Source organism: Bos grunniens, chromosome 1, assembly GCF_055505025.1.
Source record: "Bos grunniens cultivar Pamir isolate PY7600 chromosome 1, Bosgru_T2T1.0, whole genome shotgun sequence".
Lineage (NCBI taxonomy): Eukaryota > Metazoa > Chordata > Mammalia > Artiodactyla > Bovidae > Bos > Bos grunniens.
In genome coordinates, this window is record NC_141165.1 from 93,765,596 (window position 1) to 93,782,600 (window position 17,005).

At 37.8% G+C, this 17,005-nt stretch overlaps 1 long non-coding RNA gene across 7 annotated transcripts in view; it reads left to right on the forward strand.

Annotated features, from left to right (window-relative positions):
- LOC147379948 (uncharacterized) overlaps nt 1–17,005 on the forward strand; it is a 289,568-nt gene that overhangs the window by 84,319 nt on the left and 188,244 nt on the right. For all 7 annotated transcript variants that reach the window (XR_015165191.1, XR_015165189.1, XR_015165192.1 and 4 more), the window contains one exon: nt 8,806–8,892. This is a non-coding gene — a long non-coding RNA (uncharacterized LOC147379948). The remainder of the gene's footprint in view (nt 1–8,805; nt 8,893–17,005) is intronic.

The window sequence follows — 17,005 nt, forward strand, 5'->3', positions numbered from 1 at the left end:
CCTTCCTTACACCTGCAGGTGGAAGATTGTTTTGTTTTTGTTTATTTAGATTATCTTATTTCGGTTTAAACTTTTCTGAGTATTTCAGCATTAGCTTTGTCACCAGTTGCATGATGATAAAAGTAGTCTCTAGTTCCAGGAATTTGTTCACTACTGAGGGAGTATGACGTTGTGGTAAAGGGCCTGGACTCCAAGGCCAAGTCACCTTTGCATGAAGCTACCTTGGTTTTGAAACTTGTTCACTGAATATACTTGTACAGAGTAGTTACTACTCTATACTTAATTTCTTCTACTTAAATATAGTTTTTCATGATATCTATTTCGGAGCATTGTTCTGAAGATTTAAAAGAATATATATTGAGAATTTAGGCAAGTTTTGGGGACAAAGCCAGTACTACATTTGTCAGCTAGAGAAGCAATACATCACTGATTGAGAGGCAGACTCTAATAGGCAGGCTATACGGATTAAAAGGACAGCCTTGCCACCTTCCTGCTGTGTGGGCTTGGGTTTGTCATCTTTTCTCTCTGTGCCTCAGTTGTGTCATCTGAAAATGATACTACATCTCAATGTTGTTGTGATAATTAAATGCTTGAATATATGTAAAACCATTAGAATACCACCTCTAGTGTAGTAAGCTTGTATGCTAGCTATTACTATAATTATTATGGGAAGAATTTCTTAGGTCCAGGGACTGTGTGGCATGTGGCAAGACAAAGGTAAAGAGTGTGAGTTCTGGAGACTACTGTTCCCTGCACTGGTTTTGCCATCTGAAAAATGGGGGTAAGCATAGAACCAAACCCCCAGGAGAGTGGTGAGGATTAAATGAGACAGTGCTCAGAGTGGGACCCACTCCTGGCTGGGGAAGGAATGTGGTTAGTTTAATTTATTGCTCTCATAACTGCTGAGGAGGCTGATACCTGCTGGTGCATGCCCACAAGGCTGCTCTTACGGTTCTCAAATCACACTGGAGCTTACCACACCCCAGGATCCTCCCAAATCCCCTCACACTAGAGCACAGAGGTCTCTCTTTTTCCCTCAACAGGGGTCTTCTTGGTTCTTTCTCTTGAGCCCTTTATGCTGTAAGGCTTTTTGAAACCATAACTTTTGTTTTAATTGGAAAAAAATTTTGATTGGTCAAAACAATTTAGGGATGCTAGAAGACATATAGACAGACAAACAGCATCCAAATAGCTGCCGAGCACTTACCATGCATCAAGTCCTATGGGTATGTTCTCTTAAGAATAACCACTTTATTGAGCTATAATTTACACATCATAAAAGTCACAGTTTTAAGGTCTCCAATTCAGTGGATTATAGTGTATTCACAGAATTTCATGACCATCTCCATATCTAACTTTAGAACATTTCATCACTACAAAATAAACCCTATACCTTTAGCATTACTTTCCATTCTTCCCTACTCCAAGCCCCTGGGCAATCACTAAACTATTTTCTGTCTGTATGGATTTGTCTACTCTGAACATCTGGTTACGTGTGGCCTTTTGTGAATGGCTTTTCTTCATTTAGCATAGTGTTCTCAAAATCCCTGTATGCTGTAGCTTGAATCGGTGCTTCATTTTCCCCATTCATTTTTTGCTGTAGGATAATATCCAATTGCATGCATAACATGCATTTTGTTTATTCTTCAGTTGGTAGACATTTGGGTTCCTTCCACTTTTTGGCTATTATATATAATACTATTATGAACATGCATGTGCATGTTTTGTGTGGACATATGTTTTCATTTCTCTTGGATATATACCTAGGAGTGGAATCACTGAGTCATATGAGAATTCTTAAATATAATCTTTTGAGGAACTCCCAGAATGTGCTGTTTTATCTAATCCACTGACTCCATTCCTACAGTGCTCCTGTGACATGGTTGTTGACTGCCTCATTTTCCACACAATGAAGCTGAGGCACAGAGAGTTTAAGTAACTTGCCCTCTTTCACAGAACAAGTGATTGGTAGAGTCAGAATCCCGTCTTTATAATATCACTGATTGCTTGTGTCTCCTGTTCAGGATTCTGAGAAATGTGTTCACTATATCAGCCTGCCAGACTCCTCTGTCCATGGGATTCTTCTCCAGGGACTCTTCCTGATCCAGGGATTGAACCTGGGTATCCTATATTGCAGGCAGATTCTTTACTATCTGACCACTAGGGAAGCTCCCATATGAGTTTTAAAGAAAATTTGAGGACAGGGATTTTCAAATGCAAAGGCTATTATTAGTGGCCAGAGTGCACAATACCCCTTCCGTAGGTAAACTTGGTTTTTGATGGAAATTAAACTTGAATGAAGGGAGTTGTGGAAATTAACCCATGGTGATATCCACAGGGTTAGGCTCTTATTTGGAAAATGACCAGTAAAACATAAATGCCTCAATGCCAGCTTTGACTTGAAAAATTTCATATAGAATCTGAGTACCAGTAGGTTAATAATTAAATATGTTGGAAATATCTTCTCCCAATTAGTTTGTTAATTTTTTTTTATGGTGGCTGATGAAAAAATATTGTAGTTTAGTTTTAGAGCAGTTTTAGGTTTATAGCAAAATTTGAGGAAATTACAGAAAATTCCTTTATATCCCCCTTCCCACTTTCCCCATAGCCTTCCTCCCCCACTCTCTACATCCCCCACCACAGTGTGCATTTATTACAATTGATAAACATACATTATCACTCAAAGCCCCTCATTTACATTAGGGCTCACTCTTGATGTTATACATTCTATCTATGGGTTTAGACAAATTTATAATGGCATTCATGTACCATTGTACCATATGGAATATTTTCGCTGCCCTAAAAATCATCTGTGTTCTGCCGATTAAAGTTTAAAATTTTGATGTGTATATATTTACCTAAAGGCACAGACTCTGGAGCCAGGCTGCCTGGATTCAACTCACAGCACTGCCATTTGCTAGCTGTGTGACTTTGGGAAAGCTACTTAATGTGTTAGTACTTCAGTTTTCTCATCTGTGAAATGGGGATAATAAAGATGTTTACCTCAAAGGGCTCTTGGGAGGATTAAATGAGATTATATAAGTAAAATGCTGATAATGGTGCCTGGCATATGAGTCAGTCAGTTCAGTTGCTCAGTTGTGTCCAACTCTTCGTGACCCCATGGACTGCAGCATGCCAGGCTTCCCTGTCCATCACCAACTCCTGGAGCCTACTCAAACTCATGTCCATCGAGTTGGTGATGCCATCCAACTATCTCATCCTCTGTCATCCCCTTCTCCTTCTGCCTTCAATCTTTCCCAGCATTGGGGTCTTTTCCAATGAGTCAGCTCTTCTCAAAAGGTGGCCAAAGTATTGGCGTTTCAGCTTCAGCATCAGTCCTTCCATGTTCAGGACTGATCTCCTTTAGGATGGACTAGTTGGATCTCCTTGCAGTCCAAGGGACTCTCAAGAGTCTTCTCCAACAGTTCAAAAGCACCAATTCTCTGGCCCCCAGCTTTCTTTATAGTCCAACACTCACATCTATACATGACTACTGGAAAAACCATAGCCTTGACTAGACAGACCTTTGTTGGCAAAGTAATGTCTCTGCTTTTTAATATGCTGTCTAGGTTGTTGATAGCTTTTCTTTCAAGGAGGAAGTGTCTTTTTATTTCATGGTTGCAATCACCATCTGCAGTGATTTTGGAGCCTCCCAACCACATCTATTTGCTATGAAGTGATGGGACCAGATACCATGATCTTAGTTTTCTGAATGTTGAACTTTAAGCCAATTTTTTCACTTTCCTTTTTCACTTTCATCAAGAAGCTCTTTAGTTCTTCTTCACTTTCTGCCATAAGGGTGGTGTCATCTGCATATCTGAGGTTATTGATATTTCTCCTGGTAATCTTGATTGCATTTTGTGCTTCATCCAGCTTGGCATTTTGCATGATGTACTCTGCATATAAGTTAAATAAGCATGGTGACAAGATACAGCCTTGATGGACTCATTTACTGATTTGGAACCAGTCTGTTGTTCCATTTCTAACTGGTGCTTCTTGATTTCTCAGGAGGCAGGTCAGGTGCCTGGTATTCCCATCTGTTTAAGAATTTTCCACAGTTTGTTGTGATCCACACAGTCAAAGGCTTTGGTGTAGTCAATAAAACAAAAGTAGATGTTTTTCTGGAACTTTCTTGCTTTTTTTGATGATCCAGTGGATGTTGGCAGTTTGATCTCTGTTCCCTCTTCCATAAGCCTCTTATTCCTATCCATCAGAGGGCAGACAGAGTGAAAATCACAGTCACAGAAAACTAACCAAACTGATCACATGGACCACAGCCTTGTCTTGCTCAATGAAACTATGAGCTGTGCCTTGTAGGGCCACCCAAGACGAATGGGTCATGGCAGAGAGTTCTGACAAAACCTGGTCCATTGGAGAAGGAAATGGCAAACCACTTCAGTATTCTTGCCTTGAGAACCCTATGAACAGTATGAAAAGGCAGCAAGGTATGACACTGAAAGATGAACTACGCAGGTTGGTAGGTGCCTAATATACTACTGGAGAAGACTGGAGAAATAACTCCACAAAGAATGAAGAGATGGAGCCAAAGCAAAAAAACACCCAGTTGTGGATGTGACGGATGATGGAAGTAAAGTCTGATGCTATAAAGAGCAATATTGCATAGGAACCTGGAATGTCAGGTCCATGAATCAAGGCAAATTGGAGTGGTCAAACAGGAGATGGCAAGAGTGAACATTGACATTTTAGGAGTCAGTGAACTAGAATGGACTGGAGTGGGTGAATTTAACTCAGATGACCATTATATCTACTACTGTGGGCAAGAATCCCTTAGAAGAAACGGAGTAGCCATCATAGTCAACAAAAGAGTTTAAAATGCAAATGACACAATGATTTCTATTTGCTTTCAAGTCAAACCATTCAATATCACAGTAATCCAAGTCTATGCCCTGACCAGTAATGCTGAAGAAGCTGAAGTTGAATGGTTCTTTGGAGAACTATAAGACCTTCTAGACCTAACACCCCAAAATATGTCTTCTTCTTTATAGGGGACTGGAATGCAAAAGTCAAGAGCTACCTAGAGTAACAGGCAAATTTGGCTTTGGAGTACAAAATGAAGCAGATCAAAGGCTGCTTTTGCCAAGAGAACGCACTGGTCATAGCAAATACTCTCTTCTAACAACACAAAAGCAGTCTCTACACATGGACATCACCAGATGGTCAATACCAAAATCAGATTGATTATATTCTTTGCAGCCAAAGATGGAGAAGCTGTACACAGTCAGCAAAAACAAGACCAGGAGCTGACTGTGGCTCAGATCATGAATTCCTTATTGCCAAATTCAGACTGAAATTGAAAAAAGTAGGGAAAACCACTAGACCATTCAGATATGCCCTAAATCATATCCCTTACAGTTATATAGTGGAAGTGACAAATAGATTCAAGGGATTAGATCTGATATACAGAGTGCCTGAAGAACTATGGACGATTCTTTGGCATTGCCTTTCTTTGGGATTGGAATGAAAACTGACCTCTTCCAGTCCTGTGGCCACTGCTGAGTTTTCCAAATTTGCTGGCATATTGAGTGCAGCACTGTCACAGCATCATCTTTCAGGATTTGGAATAGCTCAACTGGAATTCCATCACCTCCACTAGCTTTGTTCATAGTGATGCTTCCTAAGGCCCACTTGAATTCACATTCCAGGATGTCTGGCTCGAGGTCAGTGATCACACCATTGTGATTATCTGGGTCATGAAGATCTTTTTTTGTACAGTTCTTCTGTGTATTCTTGCCACCTCTTCTGAATATCTTCTGTTTCTGTTAGGTCCATACCATTTCTGTCCTTTATCGAGCCCATCTTTGCATGAAATGTTCCCTTGGTATCTCTAATTTTCTTGAAGAGATCTCTAGTCTTGCCCATTCTGTTGTTTTCCTCTATTTCTTTGCATTGATTTCATCTTACACACTAACAAATTAATGCCTGGCATATAGAAAATGCTTTATGAAGGTAGGATTTTATTTAAGGTTTTATGGCTTGTACTTTTGTCTAAGAAACCTTCTTTACCCTGAGCCATAAAACTGCTCTCTCCTCTGTCTCTAATCTGCTGTTTAATTTGTCCTCCCTTTGTGGAGTTTTTAAGTCATATTGGTTGTTTTCCTGCTTATGTTTTCAAGCTTCTCTTCTGTTTCTAAGCACTTAAGAAACCTAAGTAATGTATGCTCTGTGTCTGAATTGTATTTGAAGTGTTTGTTGGTTTGTGTGTGGACAGATTCTTGCTTTTTTCTGCTGCTCTTCAGTCAAGGGAACTTTTTATCTGTGTTTGTGTATGTGTGTGTGTGTGTGTATCTGTATATAGTTAAACTACACTTTTAGCCAAGGACCCAGGGTGTCTACCAAACTGGGATCAATTTAAATCAAATTTACTCAGTGTTTTTTCAGATAACATGAATTTAGACCAAAAAAACCCATGTGGCTGGCTTGTTACAGATATTCCGGTATATTTCTTCACCTCTGTCTGGTGCCAGAACCGAGAGTGGTGATAATCTTTGCTGTCTGGCAGGGTTAGTTTCTCATCCATCCTCTCTCTAGGGAGGTGCTTTTGGGGGCATGAGGTTTTATCCTATGTTCCCCATTCCCACTGCTCATGTGGTAGATGATGCAGAAGCTTATGGTCTTTAGGTTTCAAGCAAAGAGGCTTCAAGGAAAAATCCAGTCCTGGTGCTTACTTATTTTCCAGGATTCCTGATGTCACTTCAGTTTTGGGGCTCTGTGAATTCTTTTTGTCACTTCAGCGGTGTGCTTGAAAATGTATTTCTGTGTACTTTTTAATCCAGTGTTTTAGTTGCTTCTATCAATAGCAGTTATTCAGAGTATTTAATTTGCAGTATTGCCAGTAATGTATGTCTTCATCCTTTTTCTGCTCCTTACTCCCCCTCTGTCCCTTCTCTCCTTCCCTTCCCCTCCTCCTTCCTTTCCTCCCTTCCTTCCTTAGCTTGCCTATAATTGTTCAGCAAACCAGCTTCATCCTAGAAAGAGGAGGCCTAAAGAATAAAAGCCTTTTGTATGGGTGATGGGCTTTCATTATCCTAGCACCAATTTTCTTGCAGATTTTTATTTATTGAATTATGTATAAATAATGTTCTAACTCCTCTTAGCAAAGTATAGTGCTTTATTCATTATTATATCCACAGCGAACTAGAGAATTATAAGGCAGTACACACAAATTTTTCTTCGGGTGTGTATAAAAATAAATAGCATTTACAGGAATGTAAACTGCACAAGTTAACCCTGTCTCTGTCCTTAAGCCTTCTGACTGTATTCAGTTCCACTGCTGTGGGCCAGGCTTTCATCTCTCTAATGTTTGGACATTCCAAACTTTCTTGGGCAATTCTGAAGTCTGTTTTCTTAGGATTGTAATAAACCTGTTATTTAAACGTCTTAAACCTGTTTTATTCTCAGATGTCTAAATTGGCTCCTAGTAGAGGATCCACTTTCTTTTCTTCTCTGGGCATCAGGAATGATCATGATGGATGGTCTGGTCTGAACTGAAGGGGTTGAATTGCAATCCTTGCAGCAAAGACTGTCTTGGTGGAGGTGATTTTTATTATCCACAAAGAATGGGCTGATCCTACTTTCCTAAACCATTCAGAGAAATTTAGCCAGGAGCTAGTATGTGAAGTTCATAGGTCATTCATTCACCAGACATTTTACAAGACACCTACTGTGAACCAGGGGTTAATGCTATGTATGAAGGACTGGAAATGTAGTTTTTTATAAGATGGACTCCTTGTACCAGTGTATTACACCATCATGTTTTACAGCTTAAATTTACACAATGTTATATGTCAATTATATCTCAATGAAGTGGGAAAAATATGACAGATGCCCTGATCTCAAGGAGTTAATGGTTTAATAGGAATGGTATTAAATCTCCGCAATACTCTGTGTTCTAAGAGAAGTACTGCTTTCCCCTTCCCAAATAATACTCTAGAGATAGGGTTGGTTTAATAAATATGCAATATTTATAAAGTTGTGATCTCAGTAGTGTAGCTCTGGTGCCAGAGTAGTTTTGCATTTTTAAAATCAATACCTAGAGATGTATATTGATACTTATTCAATATCTATCTTAAACATTGAGGAATCTTCACACCTTATACTAGAATGTTTTGTTCTATTTTCTAATACTCCAAACTTGGAGCCCCTTACTTTTTAATACTTCAAAGCTCTCCATCCAGCCCATCCTGATAATGCTTCTTTATTCAGTCTCCCACTGTGTACACAATGTCCCTGATAATTACAATTATTCCCCTAATGGCTTTTCTTGTGATAAGTTTCCTAGCAGCTTTGGCTCTTTCTTTACAGAGAGTGGAACTGGGAGAAAAGGCTCAGTAACCTGAGGGGAAGGTGGTGAATACCAGCATGTTAATATCTCCATCTCATGACATCTGTTTGTGTAAGATAAAACTCTCCACAAGCACATGTGATTTGAACTAATCTTTACTTTGAGGGGTAATAGTGTATTGTGGCCCATATGTGGAAATGTGGATATTCAAAAATGCCAGTTTTCAAGGAGCCCAGTTACCAAGTCATCACATCCTAAGATAGAGTCATCTTGTTGGCCACTAAGAGTAGTCAAGAAGGAAGTTTGAACTGTTACCAGGAAGAAGGGGTGGACTTCCTGGAAGGATGATCTGGGAGAGTTAAGGAAGACAAAGGGTAGAGGGGGAGCGTAATGGATAAATGTAAAGGGGGCGTGGAGAGCCCAGAAAGGGAGGCATAGAATCAAGGAATTGTGGACTTATGCATTTTCCAAGGTTATGGAATCTAAGTTCTTTTTATTTCCAGGGCACATATGCTGTTTTCTGAATCATGGCTTACATCATCTAAAATGCATCTTTTTTCCTGACTCCAGTGGACCAACATGAAAAACAGGTATATTTTACTGTTCTGCTCACATAGTGGAGATCTGATGGGGCAGGCTTCTAATAGTTTAAATTATACTGTATACATGTACTTTGCAGTGATTTGACATGGTATCTTATGTTTTTGGTGGTGATTGGTTATAAACTTAAAACTGCCCTTTCCTAAATTTCTTCCCTGGTGGCTCAGCCGGTAAAGCATCTGCTTACAATGCGAGAGACCTGGGTTCAATCCCTGGGTCAGAAAGATCTCCTGGAGAAAGAAATGGCAACCCACTCCAGTATTCTTGCCTTGAAAATCCCATAGGTGGAGGAGCGTGGTAGGCTACAGACCATGGGGTCACAAAGAGTCAGACACGACTGAGTGACTTCATGTTCACGTTCTTAAATTTAGTTGTAAGATTCTATATTTTAATCTTTCTTCAGTGTAACTCTATATTGGATCCCACCAGGTGCATGAAATTCCCTGAGACTGTCAGGACTCCCCTGTGGTAATGTGGTAGGGCTTTCCTCAGTGTCCTCAGAGAGGACTTCCTGTAGGATATTGTCACTGTTGATATTGATTAGCCCCTGGAGGATTTACTTTGGCCTTGTAATTTCTATTGTTTCAATCCCTCAAAGTATGCAGAAATCATATTGTTTCCTTGTTCTATGGTACTATTAGTTTGTCAGGGCTCTTATAACAAAATTCAGAGACTGGGTGGCTTGTAAATAACATACATTTATTTCTCAAAGTCCTGGAAGCTGGGAAGTCTAGGATCATAGCCCTGATGTGTGTGGTCCTGGTACGAACCCATCTTCTTACTGTGTCTGCACATTGTGGGAAGGACAAGGAATCTGTCTAGGTCTCTGTTATTAGGGTATTAATCCCAGTTGTGAGGGCTCAGCTCTCATAACGTAACTACCTCCCTAAGGCCTCACTTCCTTGTACTGTTACCGTGAAGGTTAGGATTTCAACATAAGAATTTTCAGGAGACAGAAATGTTCAGACCATATCTGAATAAGGCCCTGTCAGCCTCAAAATTTGAGGGTGTTGTATGTCAGTCTTGAATTTAGTATCCTGTGGTAGGTACTTAGCTGTGATTACATAAGAGTTTCTAAAAAATAGTTTTGAAAAAAATTGTAAATGGTTATGGGGAAATTAGTGTGCCATATGTAAAAATATGGTGGCTCAGAGGTTAAAGCATCTGCCTCCAATGTGGGAGACCCAGGTTTGATCCCTGGGTCGGGAAGATCCCCTGGAGAAGGAAATGGTAACCCACTCCAGTACTCTTGCCTGGAGAATACCATGGATGGAGAAGCCTGGTAGGCTACAGTCCACGGGGTCGCAAAGAGTTGGACACGACTGAGCGACTTCAGTATACTACACTATATAACTAGTACTAAAATGAATATAAGATGGATTACTAATTTGTGAATATAAGACACAGAAAAGGAACTTGAAACAAATAGAGGAAACATTTATTGAGTTTCTGGAATGCATTTTTAACCTTAGAACTGGAAAATAACCACCCAGGAAAATATCAATGGACTTAAGTAGATAAAAATTTTCAAATGTACATAAAAATATAGAGAATTAAAAATTCACTATAATTTTAATAAATGTTATAGAAGAAGTTAATATTTATATAAAGAACTCATAAAAGATACAAAACTATTAGAGCTCAAAAAATGAAAGAGTAAACAAATATATGTGAACAAAGAACTCATGAAAGGGGAACTTGAAGTGATTATTAAAAACTTGGAAAAAAATGTTCACCATTGTTAATTACCAAAAACCTATATATTAGAACAATTATGCAATGCTACATTTTGACTATCAAATTAGGGAAAACTTAGAAAACAGTAATGCAGAATCTAAAGGGAACATGATATAGCAAAATGCATCCCATATTACATATAAAATTAATAATTGACAAAAACTTCTGAAAAGTAATTTGGAAATATATAACAAGAACCTTTAAAACATTCTTATCCCTTGCTCCAACAATTGTATTTTATGGACTTTGTCCAACAGAAATAATAAATTTTAAGAGCAAATGTTAGGCATCTGAGAGGACAGGATGGATGTACTTTTTCCTTATCCTCCTCCTACGTGCAGCATGCAGAGTGGTAACACGGCACTTCTACCCTCCCAGCCAGCGTCGTATCAGCAGAGGCCTGGTGTGGGGCCAGAAGTTCCAGCCTTGCCCAGAGACAATGAGAAGCCCATCTGACTGTGTGTCAGTGAGGGCTGAGAAATGTACCTGGACTTCTAACCGCACCTGGAAGTGAAAAAGTGGGACCTGTCCCTCCCTCTGTCAGAGCAGTGCCAGAGAAAGCTAACTAAAAGAGGATTTAAGTAAGATATATTTACCAAGAGTTTTAGTATTTAATATCCAAAACGTACAGGTTTCAATAGAAGAATCACTTACCATGCCAAGAACTCGGAAAATCTGAACTGAATGAAAAGGCAGTCAACAGACACCACTGCCAAGAGACAGAGATCTGTCAAAGATTTTCAAGCAGCCATCAGAAAAATGCTCCAAGAAGCAATTATGAACACACTTGGAACAACAGGAAATCTCAACAAAGAAATAGAAAATATTAAGAGGAACTAAATAGAAAATTAGAATGGAAAAATATAATACTTGAAGTAAAAATCTCAATGGTTGAACTCAATAGGGATAGGAGAATAGAGGGGACACAGGAAAGAATCAGTAAACTTGATGACAGAATAATAGAAATTATTCAATCTAAACAGCAGACTGAAGTAGTCTAAAAAATGACAGCATCTCAGGGACTTGAAAGACTTAAACAAAGGTATGACATTTGTGTCACTGGAGTCCTGGAAATAGAGGAGAAAGAGAATGGGGCTGAAAAAGTGCTCAAAGAAATAAGGGACGACTTTTCTCAAATTTGGTGAAGGATGTATTTATAGATTCAAGAAACTGAGTGAACCCAAAACAGAAATGTATACCAAGACACATCATAATCAGATTTCTGAAAGCTGAAACAAAGGAAAAATCTTAAAAGCAGTGAGAGAAAAGTGACAACTTTTCTGTGGGAGAGAAATGGTTAAAAAGATGGTCTATTTCTTATTAGAAAACATGAAGGCCAAGAGGAAGTGGCACAAGATTTTTCTAGTCCTAGAAGAAAAGACTTGTCAACTCAGAATTATATAATCAGTAAATATATCCTTCAGGAATGAAGGGAAAATCAAGACATTCTAAAATGAAGGAAATCTAAGAATTCATCGCCAGAAGACCTACCTAAGAGAATTCATCACCAAAAGTATGACTAGGGAAGCTCTCTAAAGAGAAATAAAAAATTTTAAAAGAAGGTGTTTTGGAATATCAGAAATGAAGAAAGAGCAGTGGAAAGATCAACCAAAATGAGTAAGTACAGTAGAATTTTCTTATTTTTCTTGAGTTATATTTACGTTTGACAAGCAAAAGTTATAATACTGGCTGATAGGATTTAAATGTATGTAGAGAAAACATTTACATCAATTATACTATGAATAGGGGAGATAAAGAGATGTCAAGGGAGAGAGTGTTTCTAAATTTCACTTAAGCTGGTAAAATGTCAGCACCAGTAGGTTATGGTGGTTTATGGATATATAATGTAATAACTAGGGCTTCCCCAGGTGGCACAGTGGTAAGGAATCTACCTGCAAATGCAGGACATGTGGGTTTGATCCCTGGGTCAGGAAGATCCCCTGGAGTAGGAAATGGCAACCCACTTCAGTCTTCGTGCCTAGAGAATCCCATGGACGGAGGAGCCTGGCAGGCCACAGTCCATGAGGTCGTAAAGAGTCAAATATGATTAAGCACACACACACACACACACACACAAAATGTAATAACTAGAGCATCTTCTAACAAAGGTATACAATAGATGCAGTCACAAATACTACGTATAAATCAAAACACAATTCCAAAAATGTTCAAGTAACTCACAGGAAGGCTGGAAAAAAGACAATGGAGAAACAAAAACTAGGGTAAACAAGGTGAAATAATAAAATGGAAAACTTAAGACCTGATGTATCAATAATTTCATTAAATGTAAATGGTCTAAGTACATCAATTAAAAGACACATTGACTGAGTGGATTAAAAAGAAGAAAAAAAAAAACTGACCTAACTCTGTGCTGTCTATATAATTTTACTTCAAATATAATGATACAGGTAGGTTGAGAGTAAAAAGATGGGAAAAATATGTATCATGCAAACTTTAAAAAGTAGGTATGGCTATATCAATATCAGATAGAGTAGACTTTATAGCGTGGAAAGTTGTCAGACACAGAAAATAAATGACATTATAACATGATGTCATTTAAAATGACTCATTACGAGTCCATCTATCAAGAAAATGTGACAATCCTAAATGTTAGTGCAGCAAACAGTCGAGCTGCAAAACATGTGAGACACAAACAGAACTGAAAGGCTAAATGGACAAGTCTACTCTTAACTGAAAAACAAGGCAGAAAGTCAGCAAAGACATAGAAGAACTCAAGAACACCATTAGCCACTAGGATCTAATTGATATTTATAGAATAGTACTGTACAAGAGTAAAACACACATTCTTTTCAAATTCTCATGGAACATATGAAGATAGACCATAATCTGGGTCATAAAACAATATTCAACATATTTTAAATAATTGAAATCACACAGAAAATGTTCTGTAATCACAGTGAAATCAAAGTAGAAGTCAGTAACAGTCACTGAAAAGCATCCAATACTTGGAAACTAAACAGAATAATTCTAAATAATCCATGTGTCAAAAAGCAAGTCTCATGGGCATTGAAAAAGTACATTGAAGTATATGAAAATGCAAATAGACTGTATCAGAGTTTATGGCAGACTGTTAAAGCAGTGTTGAAAGAGAAATTTATACCACTAAATGCTTAGATTAGGAAAGAAGAAACATCTCAAAGCAACAACCTAAGCTCCCACCTCAGGAACCTAGAAAAAAGAACAAAATAAACCCAAATTAAGCAGAAAGAAGGAAATGAATATAAAAGCAGAAATCAATGAAATAGAATATAGAAAAGTAGCAGAGAAAGTCAAAGAAACAGAAAATTGGGCTTTTTTTTTTTTTTAAAGATCATTAATATTGACAAATCTCTAGAAAGATTAAAAAATTCAAAAAGAAGAAGTTTACAAATTAACCAATACCAGGAAGTGAACATCTTGCACACATAAAAAGAATAGAAATGAAAACTATGAACAGCTCTGGACACATAAATTTGACAACTTAGGAGAAATGGGCCAATTCCTTAAAAATGTGTGAACTGCCAAAACTCACCCAGTATGAAATAGATAATTCAAATAGCTCTGTAACTATTAAGGAAATTGAATTTGCAATTTAAAAACTCTCAGAAAAGAAACCTCTAGGCCCACGTGGTTTCCCTAGAGAAGTCTATACCTATTATGAAGTGAAGTGAAGTGAAGTGAAAGTTGCTCAGTCATGTCTGATACTTTGTGACCCCATGGACTGTACAGTCCATGGAATTCTCCAGACCACAATACTGGAGTGGGTAGCCTTTCCCTTCTCCAGGGGATCTTCCCAACCCAGGGATCAAACCCAGGTCTCCCACATTGCAGGGGGATTCTTTATCAGCTGAGCCATAACACCAATTCTATACTATCTATACCATCTCTTCCAGGAAATGGAATAGAAAGAATAGTTTTTAACTCATTTTATGAAACTAGTATTTATCTGTCATCAGAACCAGAAAAAGATAGTACAAAAAACAAAAAAAATCAAAAACAAAAAACCAACTACTATAGACCAGTATCCTCCATGAATATAGATGGAAAAATCTTTAGCAAAATATTAGCAAATGAATTCAGCAATATATAAAAAGAATTATCACAGTGAATTTATTCCCAGAATGCAAGTCTGATTCAGTATTCAAAAACAGTGTAATTCAATATATCAAAAGCCAAAGAAGGAAATTATTAAATCATACCAATTGTTGCAGAAAAAATTTTTGACAACAAGTCTTAAAAAATGGAATTGGAAAAGTAACTGTTCAGAGGATAATAAAGTATAGACTTTACAGGATACAGACTTGGAGAATATATTTGGAGATCAGATATTCAACAAAGAATTATTCTAGGCAATGAAATTGAAAAAGAATTCTCAAAGAATTCTCAGTCTCAACATTGAAAATATCAAATGATTCAAACAGAAAATACGCAAAAAGCCTATAAACAGATATTCCACTGAAGAGGATATACAGCTGGCAAATAGATACATGAAAAGATAGTCAACATAATTAGTCATTAGGGAAATTCAAGTGAAAACCACTACACGTGCAACATAATGGCAAAAAAACCAAAAACAAAGCTAACAAAACAAAGAAACAAAACCCACAACACCAAATGCTGGTGTAGATGTGAAGAAACTAGATCACTCATACTTTGTTGGTAGGAATGAAAAATGACCCAGGCATTGGGAAATATAGTTGCAGTTTCTTTAAAATGTGAAGTAGCCATGCAGTCTTGGACAATTAAACTTTTAGGCATTTGTCTAAGATAAGTAAAAACTTAGGTTCCCAAAAATCTGTACATGAGTGTTCATAGGAGGTTTATTTGTAATAGTTCCGAACTGAGAACAATCCAGATATATTTCAGTGATGAATGGTTAAATAAACCGTGGTACATCCATACCGTGGAATACTACTCAGCAATAAAAGAACAAATTATTGATGTGTACACTGGGTGAACCTTCAGTAAATTATGCTGTGTGGAAAAAAAGAAAGCCAGTCTCAAAATATTACTTTGTGTGACTCATTTGTTCTTTAAGTGACTAAATTATAGAAGTGGAGAATAGAGTAGTGATTGCCAGGGTTTAAGGAGTGTGTGTGGGGGAGGCCAGTGGGGGGAAGTGGGTATAATCATAAAAGGGCAGCATGAGGGATCCCTGTGAGGGTGGGAATGTGCAGGATCTTGACTGTAGCAATATCGATATCCTGGCTGTGATTTTGTACTGTAGTTCTGCAAGATATTACAGTTGGAAAACCTGGGTAAAGACAAAGTAGATCTCTCTGCATTATTTCTTACAATTGCATATTGTAAGAATCTACGATTACTGCAAGGAGATCCAACCAGTCTATTCTAAAGGAGATCAGTTCTGGGTGTTCTTTGGAAGGAATGATGCTAAAGCTGAAACTCCAGTACTTTGGCCACCTCATGCGAAGAGTTGACTCATTGGAAAAGACTATGAAGCTGGGAGGGATTGGGGGCAGGAGGAGAAGAGGACGACAGAGGATGAGATGGCTGGATGGCATCACTGACTCGATGGATGTGAGTCTGAGTGAACTCCGGGAGTTGGTGATGGACAGGGAGGCCTGGCGTGCTGCGATTCATGGGGTCGCAAAGAGTCCGACACGACTGAGCGAGTGAACTGAACTGAACTGAACTGATGATTATGACAAAATGAAAAGTTTAATAAAGAAGCAAATATCTGTTCATTTCAGTCCTGTTTATAATGGCAGAAAATTTGAAGTAATCTGATGTCCAAAAGTGAGCAACGTTGAAGTAAATTAAATTATATTTATAACATAAAACAGAACATTATGTTTTTACAAAACCTCCTGAAATAATTTTAAGTAAGTGTCTTAAATGATGTTATAGAACATAATTACTACAATGTGCAGTGAACAAGAGTATACAGAATTGTTTATACCTTATGATCTCAGCCATGTTTAATTGCATTAACAGAACTGTAAAGATATATGACTAGTGTATGAATGGAACGTACAGGAATAGACTCACAATGCATATGGAGATTTAGATTATGATAGAGATCTCATCTCATGTTACTGGGCAAAGATAGACTTTTAAATGAATGTATCTGGGAGTATTTTGAAAAGGATAAAGTTAGGCCTGTATCTCACACTGTACATAGGAATAAACTCCAAGTAGCTTAGGAATCCAAATGCAAAAATGGAAACCATTCAAATACTAGAAGAAAATACGGGCAAATTCCTTTTTCCTCTTAGGATAACAAAAGACTTTCTAACTATCCACTCAAATCCAGAGGCAAGAAAGTAAAAAACTGATAAATTTGACTATATAAAAAGAAAAAAAATTGCATAACAAAATCACGATAAACAAAATCAAAAGACAGCT